Raw genomic sequence first — 12,103 nt, 5'->3', positions numbered from 1 at the left:
CATCAGTTTCTGTTATGGTAACATTGTATCTGAACCGTATAGGATATCAGATGAACTTAATAAGTTATTTTCCAATAGCATACAACTGCATCGTTATTTTTAAAAGACAGAACTGATGTCTGCACAAAATGTTATCTGGCCAATTATAAGTGTAGGTTCTGTTTTCTTTACAGCTTTGTGCAAAACAGGTAATAAGTCTTCTATGGGACCAGATGAAATACTATGTTAGTATATGGACTAAGACACCATCTCACCAGTGTTTTATATTCTATTTATAACTCACTGTTACAAAACTGTATTGTTTCTCCAGTTTGGAAAAAATCTGGGAGTTGACCAATTTATAAGAAATGGGATAAACTAGAACTGACAACTGTACACCTATTAGTCTAATATCATTTCTTTGTAAATGTTTTGAACAGACTTAACTAAGACTACTTTTTGATACTAATAATTGCATAGACAACTTTGTCACATGCCTCTAGTATTAAAAAGCAAGCTCTTTCCTTAATGGGTCATATGCTTAAATCTCTATTTTTAAGTGAAGAATTTAGTTTAGTACATTAATATATTATGTACATAAGTTCCATTTTCAAATATGATATATTTTGTTTATAAAATAGGAATCAACTTAATTTGACTGAATCTCTTCGGCGGAAATTTAGTAAAACCCTTACTTATAAGCAAAGATGTTGCTTATTAAATTTATATTCTCTCTGAAGAAGCCCATGAAGGTGAAAGCGCTAACCTGGAATTCCAATAAACCTTGGATTTTGTACTACATGGTTGAACTATTACTTATAGTGCTGCTAGTTTTCTCTGTGTATGGTCCGATCGCCGTGGAGTGCTCTGGTGCTGTTTCTTTGTTTTACATTTATTTAGTATAGTTATCAGAGCATTTACCCCTACTTCGGTTGTTTTATTTGATTTTTAAATCTAACTGTGATTATTTGCTTGAGCAATAATGTTCTCAACCCTGAGTTTAGTGAGGCAGTGTTCATAGATTGCTTTTGGGCCTGAACACTGGATAGACCTGAGAGTCTATGAGTTGTGTCAGGAAATTAAAGAATAATGTTCACAAATGCACTGAGCATGTCCATAATATCACATGTTCTGATCCCAAGACTATATCCAGGATATTACCCCACTTATGCTCATTGATGTCCATGTCCCTGAAGATTTAGTTTCCCCTGAAATCACTTTAGAACAGGTCTTGGAATCCCCTCCATAAGCTAAAACTAATACTTCCATGAGACTAGGCTTGCATAGGCCTTAGTGCCGATAGCCTAGTACCAACCTATGAACCTATATGATTGGATGGGAGATAGGAAATTCACCCAGTGGATTATATCAGTCGCCCTGCTAGACAGGGGCCCAGAGAAGTAAATATTGTGGGAAAAAATTTCCAGGGAATTGTTATGGCTAGGCTTGCATAGGCCTTAGGGCCGATAGCCTAGTACCAACCTATGAACCAAGCTGCATTCTCATCAGTGCCAAGTCTGCACTATCCAAGCCATTACTTACACTGCCCAACCTTGGCCTAGCTACAGTGATTCTGTCTGACATCTGGAGAGCAACCACTGTGAATCCAACACACAAGGGCAATCCTTCTACAGACCTGGGTAATTATAGGCCCATCAGTCTCATGCAAAAAGCCATGGAACATACCACAGCAGAACTCTTTTATGAGGACATATACAAATTAAATTATCTAGACTCAAAATCAGTGTGGTATTGTAAAGAGCAAGTCCTGTCTTCTGAACATAGTAAGTGCCTTTAAAACTGTTACACAGGCAGTGGTCATTCAGTGCATGCTGCTTATCTTCACCTGGACAAGGCTTTTGACACTATTCCCCTTACAGATATTACTGAAAAGTTAGACACACATAATGTAAGCACCTATTTTGTCAGTTGAATTTGGCTGTCCAGCAGATCCCAAGTTGCGAAAGTTCTCTCTGAATTTAAACTAGTAGAACAACTCTGGGATCAGTGCTGGCCCATCTCTTCTTTACATTTATTTTGCAGACACCCAAACCAGTGTCCTAGAACTGTCCTTAGCAAAGTTTGATGATGACTGCAAGCTGGGCCCCAATATCCACGGATACTAAACAGCTACTGCAAGGGCTCTTAATGCACATACCTGATGTAGTGAAGCAGTCTCAAGCTAAATTCAAAAAAGTACATCATGCTGGCATACAGCAGAAAAAAAAAAACAACAGCTCCCACCTCATGTATTATAAAAGGTATACCTCTTCAAAAAGCCATGAGAGATCTGGTATTTATGTTGACTACTTTCTCTCACTCTGTCATCATGTTTCTGCCATAGCCAGGAAATTCCTGTATCTGGCCCAGTTAATTTCACGGAGAATATCCTCGAGACCCAAATAAGTCATCCTACTGCTGTACTCGTCCTTTATCAGACCATTCACTGAATACACTATCCTCTTTGGTAAGTACACGCATGTTGCTGAACTGAAAAGGCAGAAGAGATTTCTAAGAAAGTTAAAGTCCATAGATCCTTCAACTATTCCTGAACTGAGAGATTAGTATGACTCTGCTTACACTTGGTAGCATGCTGGCTACTATGAGGTGACCTGCAACTTACTTTTCTAGTTTTGAAAGACCCAGTCATATCTGACTATCTATTTCTTCAAAAAAAAAGTCAGTGTCCCTATAAACAGCCACAGTAGTGACCAATAAACAAGCAAAACTCACTGAAGACATAACTTCCTAACTCATCATATTTGCAGCCTGTGGAGTATAACACCACTGCAGGTCAAAAAAAAAATATTACTTTAGCTACCTTTAAGGGAAGTCTTAAAGACTGGCTAGGTAGATGTAAATTCACACCATGGTTACCATGTATGACTCTGTTCAATATGGGAGGTAAGCATTATTAAGTGATCAAATAAGGTGGCAAGAAGTCAATCTTCTTAATGCTGAATATGGCCAGGCATCTTATGGTCCCCATTATTCCTATGTTCATAAATTATTTTTCCAAAAATATATGTTTTTACAAATCCAGCTACAAGGTGTTGCATAAATGAAATATGCAGTGAGAACAAATAAATCATCAAAAATATTTCTCTCTAATTCAGTTTGGCCTTAGGAGCTCTTGCAGTTTCATGACTTAAGAATTCCCAAGGTCACAACATACAGTGGGAAAATATTTTTATGGATTTTATTGAATGACAGATAAATCACATATAATGTCAAAAGTGGTATTGAATGTCCCTCATATGACCTGTGTGTGTATGTATAATGTATGGTATTTAATACACACACACACACACACACACACACACACACACACACGTATAAGTATAGTCTGTTTACCACTTCAGGAACCAGTCTGTACAGGATGTTAGTCTATTACAGGCTCATTCACACACACACTGCATGCACCACCTATGGTTACATAAAAACTTGCGGGTCCACCAGTTGCATGTCTTTAAGATGTGGGAAGAAACCAGAAAACTTGACTGGATCCCACATGAGCAGGAGAATATGGAAATTCCATGGAGAAAGTAAACCAGCCCATTGTGCCACCACGCATGTGTATTTATTGATTAAAGTTGGTTTACAAGGAAAACCCATGGAGATCTGCTTCAGTATACTGAACTTTCAGCAGTCTGGAGTTTTAATATGTAAAACAGCAGAATGAGCCAGTATATTGTTAATGTCAGGAACATCTAAGCACTTTGTAATACCAAGGCACAGGTTTTAAATACATTCCTTATCGTTTTATACACAGCCACCAATGAGTAGATAGTCTCGCATGTTTTCAGGTGTAGTGCTATTTTGTCCAGTTGTCATTTAACTGGTTGTTTTTAGTTTCTTGTATCGATGGGTATAATTTGTGAAGTTGTAAGAAGTAATCTGTTTTATTAGTTGGAACGTGAATGCATTACTTAAATTAAGTTTGCAGTTTAATGAATGCCTTTAGAATGTGTGCATTTGTTGTCATTGGAGCTGCACTTTATACGACCAACAGCCCATGACAGCAAAGTTAACCATTTAAGAGGTTCTTTTTTGGGGGCTAAGATTCCATCTACATTGTCATTTTAGAGTCAGAAGTATGGACGTTTTGTAACTTCTATCTCCTTATACTTCAGGGAAAGTGATAGGTGTCAGCATTTAATGTTTTCATCGCGTATAGACTTTTATAGGAGATAAGGATGGTAGTACGATATGAACACAACTTAAAGTAACAAATATATAGTACAAGTGGTAATGGTGGTTAAGGTAAAATAAGAGTGTCACCAGAGTTTTAATGGTTAAATGATGTGCAAGGTAGATCATTTTGTATACTCTGAGTAGGTAAATATATTCAAATTGACAAGTGGTGTCAGGCAGTTCAGTTATGACTCATGAATTCATCCCTTGACAAACATGAACTTGTTGTAATCTCCGTCTGCTTTTTACAACAAACAAAATGTACATGTGTAAGTATTGCTGATCTGAATTGTCTTTACTGTTTTCTTTTCTCACTAGATACTACTAGTATAACAATGTTTTTTTTTACACTATGTATAATATCATTATTGTTGTTGTTTGTTGTTTTGAATTAAGTGGAGCTTTTCTCCTCGGGCCTCTGCTGTAAATGGACCTCAAGCAGTCGGACCATCCCAGTTAACAAATGTAAAATAAAAATAAATAATAAATAAATATAGACATTGTGCTAAGTGGGGTGCTAGGGTGAAGGTGTGGGTGCTAGGGTGAAGGTGTTTTGTAGGAGGGTAGAGTCCATCTCTGGGAGGAACACAGAATGGCTGGAGTCTGCAGAGCATTGGTGAGCAGAAGTAGAAATAGTTGGTGGGGACATGATGGGTAAGGAGAATATAGCTACAGCAGTTAATGATTATGCTTTTTGGCTAGATATACAGTTGCTCCAGTGACATGTAATGTGGTTTCTATGACAGATGCAGGTTAAGTGTCCATAGAAGAATACATGGATAGGTGTGTTTTGAAAGGTTTGCAACTCCTTGCATTCATTTAGTAGAAGCTTTTGTCTTTGAGAAAAGCTGGTGATGCAGATGGTATTCTCTTCGACTAGTTTAGTTCTTGGGGGAAGACAAAAGATCAATATCTTTCTGTCCAGAGTCCCTGGTGTAAAAGTACCATCCTTCAAAGGTGGCATAATAGAGGGTTTGTATTTTATGTAGCTGAGACTGTGAGTAATGGTAATTTCAGGTAAATTGTTGTCAAAACAGGGCCACTCCAGATTTTTAGAGTGTTAGGGCGTTAGACCATTGTGTTCATGCATTCATCATTATCATCATCACCCTTTTGGACATTTAAGACTGGGCAAGAAACCAGACCATGACAGTCTTTTTCTTTCTTAGTTTCAACTTATAACTTTGTGGTCTGCATGGTAAAATTCCTGTGCAGTTAAATTCCTATCACAATTTTTAGACTTAGACAAGGTATGTCAAATCAGGTTAGTTACAGGATATGTTTTAGTGACTTTTGAATAGTCCTTTCAAAGACATTAAGTGCTACACTAGCTGTAAATAGTAATTGTATCATTTAACATTGGTTGGTGGTATGTTTGATTTCAAGTTAAGCCAGGGTAGGGCTCAGGAGTATAGAATATTCTCCAGTAAACAAAATTTGACAGAATAATGTTGAGAATTCTTGCATCACAGTCGTTGGTGTACAGCCTCTTAAAGTTAGAAACACCACTTGGATAAGATATTTGTAGACCATTTTCATGGATTGTGCATCTGTTATGGAAAGTTGTTAATCAGAACTCCTTTTTAAGTCCACAATAAAGCAAACCAGAAGACAGAGAAAGCGAGACTGCCATGATGAAGCATTTGTCCACTGAATGTCTGCAGTTGCCTGGAGGTATAATTAGCACCAGCAGTCTGTTGAGTGTGAAAGCCTTAGCTCATAGTAGCTTTTAAAGCATGCAATTTTACATAGATTATATTCATTATATTGACCAAAGGTGAGAAGCAGCTTATTTGAACTCCCTTCAGGAGTGAGTAAAGAAAGGGCTAAATTATTCTCATTGTCCCAAGTTGGAGATAAGCAGCATTATTTTGGGTACTTTTAATTGCATTACTTTTGTTTGCTGGAAGAAGCTTATTGAGCCTGCACTTTTATGTGCATTTAACATTCTACTCTCCCTCCATCCTTTCCTTTCCACAAACCCTTTTTCCACATGCTCCTTGCCCTCTTGAGTATTTCTGGGGATTTCTTCTCTGCTACCTATTCCAGATAGTATATCACATAAGTTAATGGTCCTCTCTATCTCTGAAAAAAAATGCTTTCAGATCTCTAGGGAGTAGATTTTCCCCCATAATCTACTGTATATTCCTTCTCCATTCCACTCTGACCTTCCTGCTCAGGATGACCCCATAATATCTCTCTAGCTTGATGATTGTGCACCAGTGACATGTATTTTATGTGCTTAGGTGAGAAAAGCTGTAGAATGTGGTACTTACTGTTCCCCTTCCATCCTGCAAATCTTACCGGTAACTTTCTTCTGAATTCCATCCAGCAACTTGATGTGCCTTTCTTTATGCGACCTCTAGAACTGCATGCAATACTCAAAGTGTGGCCTGAGCAATGTCTTATAAAATGGAAGCGTTGTCTGTCTGCTTCTGGAATCTATCCACTTGAGGATACACCAAAACATTATGTTTACTACTGCCAGTGCCGCCAGTAGTCTAGTCTAGGTGTGATCAAATGCCCTGCAGAATCTTTTCCCTTTTCTGTTGTCATCATTTCCAGTTGCCCAACTATCTGATCTTTTACACCTTTTGGTCTGGTCTAAGTGCAGTATTTTGCATTTGTGTGCAATTAACCTCAACTGACAGCCAGTTGACCTTATCCAAATGCTTCCCATGTTTCTTCCTTCCACATTTTATTCCTTGACTTGTATAGTTATTGTGGTCACAAGGTCCCTTGAGGGATCATATCTTGATTTTTCTTGAAAATAACTTTTTCTTAGTGGAACCTCATGCCTTGGTCTGTAAATGTGATGTATACTAAGATGCACATAAGAATTGACCTATTTTTTTTGGATGTGAGAACTTGTGTGGACATTGACCAAAAGTTTGACCAACACATGCTTATTGTTGTAAGAAAGCCTTCCTATATTGCTAAGCTTATAAATAAAGGGATTGTGTCTAAATCTAGGGATGTCATGCTCCACCTTTACTCAGCCCTTATTAGGCCAGTCACTGAATATAATGCCCCCTTTGGCATGTATCTTCCATACACATGCAACAACTGGAACTCCTACAAAGTTACCTTATTTAAAGACTACAAGGCCTAAACAAAATGTCTTATATGACCCAACTCAAAGATGTTCTGCTATTCTGAGTGTCTTACAGACTAAGAGGTCACCTCTGTCTGACAAGGCTTCCTCCAACCCATTACTTTGCTGCACATAAGAAAGTAGAATGGCATGAGAAATGCTAAGTCTAGGGATCTAAACCTCTTCTACAACATCAACAGAAGGGTTTGGAGTTTACTATAAAAAATAAAATCTATTCACTTGATTGAACTGACATTCTGAATTATTTGGCAGTGTCACTTTTATGGAATGTTGAAAATCATCCCCAAAATGTCCACAATCAAACAAATTTAGAATGTCAGGAGGTGACGTCAGACCCTCAGGAAACTGTGCTGAAGCTGCTGCTAATACAGTTTTGCAGGGGGGCAATGCCGTCACACCCCCTGCATATTATATAGTCCAGCTAAAAGATCACACTACAGTGAGGAAAAGGGTAAATTTTCTGATGCCCACTGTAGTGCAATCTGTTATCAGAATGTTGCATGTGCATTAGCAAATATACACTACTATTTGCTAATGTGTATTCAAACATTTTCGGAACAGCATTGCGGAAACTGAAAAAGATGCATTCGACCATCCCCGTTTCATGTAGGTGCCATTCCACATTTTGATAGTAAACCAGGGTTTGGAGGAACAGGTATATTTTGCAGAGGATACTGCTGCTATAGAACATTCTCCCCATCCACATAAAACAAAGTTCATCCCTGTCCATTTTCAATCACAGCTTGGATCTGTGGATGGGGAAAAAGAAAATGTACCCTAGGACTGCCCCCTGTACTACTAATGGACAGATAAAGCTTCAAAGTAAACAATAATAACAATAAAAAGGGAATCACCTAGGCAGCATTTGCATGAAACACAAGTTTATTAAACATTAAATATTGTTAAAGTAAAATCAACTAAGCGTTTTCACCACGAACATGAATTGTCTTCGAGTCATTCAATTATGATGCAACTTCCATTATATACTCTAATTACTTAAGCAATTATTCATGATTTTGCTTGCATCAGTGAAGTTACCCTGAGTAAACTTAAAGGCATTCTTCCCCTGTATTTGAGTTGACTAATGGCATTGCTGGGGGCACCTTGGCCAGTAGTATCCACAGAAAGGAAACATATTCTAATGTGTTATTGCACTATAACAGCTGTCACCCCTTCCATCAGAGGAAGGCTATAATAAAAGGTCAAATGGTTAGATTATCTAGGCTCATTAGTAGCAACGAAATATTCAAAAAAGAGATCTATATATTAATCGGAATGTTTTGGAATAGAGGCTACCCCTTAAGTCTTTTGCTGAAAGTGAGGAGAGAAGTCATGCTTAAAAGAAATACTGCACTTAAACCTATTTTAATAGCAGGTATTAACACCGATAGAACCAACACGACTAAGCTAGACACCAATGTTCACCAAATTTGGTATCAAGTGTCAACAATATATGGGAAGCTCATTTTGACAATGAAATGAAGGAAAAGTTGGAGCATAAACCTAAGGTTGTGTATAGTAAAGGGCGTAATATAAAAAATATTTTTAAAGTGTCAACAGAAAACAAGACAAACACAGGTCCATGTTGTATAAATGTGGTGCTTGCAAGACCTGTAAAAATGTAAATGATGGTATGAATGTCTTTATAGGAAGTTTTGAACGTACTATAGGATGCCCAGGTAGGTGCAATTGCAATACCACTGTGGTGGTTTATTTAGCTACATGCTTATCATGCCCTAGTTTCTATCTAGGTAAGACCAAAAGAAGGCTATGGGATCGCATTACTGAGCACCTTAGAGACATCAAAAATAAAAAAAATGAAAAATGGTTTATATGTTCACATTTTAGAATGTCCCAACTATAAGAGATTTCTATTCTTTGTCACTGATAGACAAGGGAGCCCGCAGGATTTTTTGCAGGGGGGTGCAAACCCAAGCCCTGCCCACACAGCCCCACCCCCTCTGCTGCCCTGCCCACATGGCCCTACCCCCAGCCCCACCCCCACCCACGCAGCCATTGCAGTGTCCCATTACTTGGCTATTTTTCCCCATTTGTCATAGACACTGTTCAAATCTTTCAGTGTGCATACTGTTTTATGCTTTACTTATACAATGATTACAGATATTTGGATTTCATTTACAACTTTTATTTAAAATTATATAGCACAAACACTGATAGACATTTACTAAACCTAAACAAAGCAACAGTCTTACAATGAAAAGAGGCTTAGCATTAAAACTTCTCTACCTTGGAAACCCACATTCACCGAAACAACATTGAAACCTGCATTCAAAGAAAATGCATCTGGCCAGTGGCAGGGTAAGTTTACCTTTGGGCTGTTTTCAAATCATAGGCTCTTTGCACACATTTTTAGAACCATGCAAAAGTTATTTGATTCACCTTCCTGACTGTATTAATTATACTATATAATAATTGAATTATATCCCTTGTATAATACAGCACCACTTGTTAGTGTGTGTTTTAAATTTATAGTTCTGAACATTTTTCCTTTAAGCAATGAAGCAAATCATATGAACCAATAATGACAACCTGCCCAATTCAGAACATTTCAACCATAAAGGGCCACTCTACTCAAACTTCTGTCATAATCAACCAATATTAATTAATATGCAGAATCTTTGCAGAAGTAAAACTCATCTGAATAATTCCACATTGAGATCTGAAACCAGTGAAGGAGTTGTTGCTAGAAAACAACTTCATATTTCAGTGTTTCATCTACAAATTCAATGCCTGCTTCCCTTGAAGAATAAATTGCCTAAGTTATATTAAAAAAAATGGTAAGCTGGTATATTGCAATAGGGAATGGGTGGCAAGCTAAAACAAGTTCATAGTTATTAGGCATCTCATCCAAAGGAGGACATACACCCCTTAAAATACAAATCTACATGTTGGAGTAGAACCTATAGCTCTCTGTATCAAGATGCAAGTATGCTACCTGCTGTGCTGCTTTAAAAATTTCTATACCACAATAGTGACACCATTTACTAAACAAAACAGTTGCACATTTGAAGCAGGCTTAGCATGAGCAGCAGTAAAACTCTCTTCCCTTGAAGCTCACAATTCCTTGAAAATGCACTTGAAAATAAATTCCACCTGCTAACTCTTGGACATTTCACTCTCTCTAACACACACCTCAACCTCTAAGTGCAAGAAATCTGGACAAAGCCTAAAATAAATAGGAGCAGATTATAAATATTGCTCTCATGAACTTAGAACATTGCTAGAATAACAGGATTTATGTTAGTATGCATTTTCTAAAGGATATGACATCTAAAACACAAATGTCTGTCATTATTTAGCAACTTCAATGCTTTTTAGGAGGAATATGGGGCAAAAATCTGGACATTCTCCAAAAACCTGGACAGGTGAGGGGTATGCTTCCTCCTTCTTATACATACATACAGCACACACCATACCTCTCAATCTGTTAACACAAGAAATCTGGACAAAGTCTGTTATAATGTTAGGATAAAGGCCCACAACTAGGGACACATTTGAAAGTTGCTAGAATAAAAGGATTTGTGTTAGAATGAATTTTCTGAATGATATGAAGTCTGAAACTGAAATGCATGTCATTATTTATTAACCAACTATATTCAGAAATATACATATACATCCAAATGTAGATATCAGGCTAACTTGATTGTATTTTCAGTTGACCTTTAATCTCATTTTCTTGAAGTAGAATCATTCCTTCCTCTAACCTGGAAAGAGAACGACCTTATTTTGTCTAACAAAGACTTGTGCAAGATGCTTGAAGTCATTTTACCAGCTCCTCTTATTTTTGTTACAGCGATTAGCTGAAACCTTTATGACCCTCATAGAGTTATCTAACTTAATTTCAAAAGGGGTTTTGTATCCATCTATGCAGGGAAATGTTTGGATCAGCTATACAACCTGAATCATTCCAGCTGTATCATATGTGTCTTTACCCATCACCATCTTTTATGAAAAATGACCAGATGCACCCACTCTATATCATTCTTTTCTTGTTTCCCTGTTTGCAGTTTATCTTCCCTTTAATAATCCCCAGCATCCCTCCCATGTTTCACATACCATTCACACTATAACTATAAAATGTTTTAATCTGCTCCTATCAACATTTTGTACTTTTGCAGATTCAGTCTTTAATGTCCCAGTAATTGTTACCTCTGAATGCTTAATCACACAGACAGTGAGGTACATTTATGTTCTCTTCCAGTGGGGCACACTGTGGTTACATTTCAAACACAGCACTCTGCAAATTCCTTTTCAACACATGTCTGTACAAGCAGTTTGATATACACATGACATACAGTTTTAATACATTTGAAACACAAGCATCTTGTATAAACCATTTCAATATTCAGCAATGACATATAATTATTTACTAAATTCCAGCTAGCTGTGCTGGCATTATCTCCTTTTGTCACAAGCAGATTCTCCCCACACCCCTACCGAATGGGGATTCAGGGTATTTTGTGCTGTAAAATGTTTTTTTCCCCCACTGGGCTGAGGTTCCAACAAATTATATTCGGTGAGCAGGTTGGAACCTTATGAAACACAGATGGACTGTAATCTCCTTACACATTCTGCTACAGCTATCATTCAGAGTCTATTAGCTACTTCCCCATCTAACTGTAGCAGTCTCTCTTATAAATGGGTTTTAATCTCTCTTCATCCATTTTGCAGCAGTTATGAATATTATCACACAATCTGGCAGACAACTAAACGCTTCCTTATTTCTCTCCCACTGTGATGTAGGCAGATATTTATATATGTAGTTTTGTAGTCCCTTTTGCATCTTATGTCTTT

General features: G+C 37.4%; 1 protein-coding gene across 5 annotated transcripts in view; it reads left to right on the top strand.

Annotated features, from left to right (window-relative positions):
* Positions 1-12,103, top strand: part of FGD4 (FYVE, RhoGEF and PH domain containing 4) — a 1,935,878-nt gene that overhangs the window by 1,187,294 nt on the left and 736,481 nt on the right. The gene's annotated exons all lie outside the window — the stretch shown is intronic.

Source organism: Protopterus annectens, chromosome 11.part0, assembly GCF_019279795.1.
Source record: "Protopterus annectens isolate FY-2018-M chromosome 11.part0, PAN1.0, whole genome shotgun sequence".
Classification (NCBI taxonomy): domain Eukaryota; kingdom Metazoa; phylum Chordata; order Ceratodontiformes; family Protopteridae; genus Protopterus; species Protopterus annectens.
This window is presented reverse-complemented; position numbering and strand designations above follow the sequence as displayed.